Here is a 1,666-nt window from a genome sequence, read left to right on the forward strand (position 1 = left end):
CGTGGCCTTGGTGTTATCAGCACCGCACTCTCCCGAGTGAGCCACGGGCTGGCCCCCAAAATAAGTATTTTTCTAAAAAGAACTTAATTTGAAGAGTGGCATTGCCATGCATTTTTGTGCATCTGTTTGGTGTCTGGCCTATGACGAGACAGCTGGGTGCTCAGGTCCTGGTCTGCATTCAATCTGTTGTGATGACACTGTCACACGGCTCTGGAGAGCTCCACTGTGCACTCCTAAGAGACAAAGGCAAACAATGTCCCTTAGTGTTATTATGAACAATAGCTTTGACATTGAGGCCCCCCTGAAAGTGTCTGGGGACCCAAGGGCACCACATGGAGAGCCTCTGCTTCAGTGTGGTGTTGCCATTTGTTCTCAGTACAGTAGTCTTTTTGCTTTATTTCGACATTTTGGATAATTTTTTTTTAATCACCAAGAGGATGGCTTTTATAACTTCATGGCTTTCCCCTTCTCTGTGATTTCTGTTTATTTATTTATTGGTGGCTGGCTGGTACAGGGATTGAACCCTGGACCTTGGCGTTATCAGCACCACACTCTAACCACTGAGCTAACCGGCCAGCCTCCCCCTACTCTGTGGTTCACAGCAGTGGTTCTCAAACGCTGAGGCTCCCAGGAACACTTGAGAAAGTAAGTTAAAAATACAGAACTGGCATTCCCCTTCCAATTAGAGTCCACAGGTCTTATATGAAGCTCACGAAGCTATATTTTAATTCATAGCCCCAGGAGATGCTGGTGGGATTGCAGGGTGGGGGCGCCTCACCCCTGAGAACTGCAGCCGATCCTCTGCACAGCTTACTTCTGGGTGCATAAAGCCCCTGAATTCAGATAAAACCTTTATCCTCTGAAGGACCCAGCTTTTGCAAATGAAAACCCTAGCTTTTAGTTATTTTCTCTGCTTTAAAACCCTTCTTTGGAAGGTCACAGAGGAGCAAAGTCCCTTCTGTCAGCTTGGCCAGCCTGAGTGGCCTCTGGAGCTACTCTCTGCTGGGCCACAGTGGGGGACTAGGGACAGGGAACTGCTGGAGAGGAGGGGCAGGACCTAGTTAGTGCAAGCCACCATCCTGCCAGGCCCTGGCCGGGCCTACTGATTAGGTGATACCGGTGCTGCATCCTTATGTGTACGTGTGCCCACGTGTGAACGCACTCTGCACTGTACACATGTTGCTTGCTGCACCGCGTGCCCACACGCCTCTGCACTGCACTGCAGTCTGGATGTCCCCTGATTTCTGGCAGTTGCTCTGTAATTATTCTTGTTTGGCTCGAGGCATGTCCAGAGCCCCTGCCCTCCAGGAGCAGAGTCTAAGGGGGAGGGGGGTGACAATTCAAATCCTTTAAATAGAATTTTTAAGCCCTTCTTTCAGGCCCCCTGCCTGCACTGGGGACACCAGGATGACCGCCTCCTCACCCCTGCCCTCAGAGGAGCCCTGAGCCACATGAGGGAGACAGATGCATAAACAGATTCTCATAACACCAAGAGCCAGTGCTAGAATAGAGGCCCCGGGGGCAGTGGAGAGAGAGACTCCTTCTGCCAGGGGACAGAGATGGTCACCAGGGGCTGCAATCCAAAGCAGAGAAAGGAGCATATCTCTGAAGACTGAGCAGAGAGTGCTGGGAACTCACAGGAGAAAGGAGTTGCTCCTGACTGGGG

The 1,666-nt window shown here is 51.1% G+C and overlaps 1 protein-coding gene and 1 non-coding gene across 2 annotated transcripts in view; one reads left to right on the forward strand and one right to left on the reverse strand.

Annotated features, from left to right (window-relative positions):
- The window catches only part of TMPRSS6 (transmembrane protease, serine 6), a 34,805-nt gene that overhangs the window by 9,729 nt on the left and 23,410 nt on the right, over positions 1–1,666 (forward strand). The window lies entirely within an intron of this gene.
- On the reverse strand, positions 503–575 carry TRNAI-GAU. Its single transcript has one exon. It is a non-coding gene; the product is annotated as a tRNA-Ile (tRNA).

This window comes from Galeopterus variegatus, unplaced genomic scaffold (genome assembly GCF_000696425.1).
Source record: "Galeopterus variegatus unplaced genomic scaffold, G_variegatus-3.0.2 Scaffold4000, whole genome shotgun sequence".
NCBI classification, from domain to species: domain Eukaryota; kingdom Metazoa; phylum Chordata; class Mammalia; order Dermoptera; family Cynocephalidae; genus Galeopterus; species Galeopterus variegatus.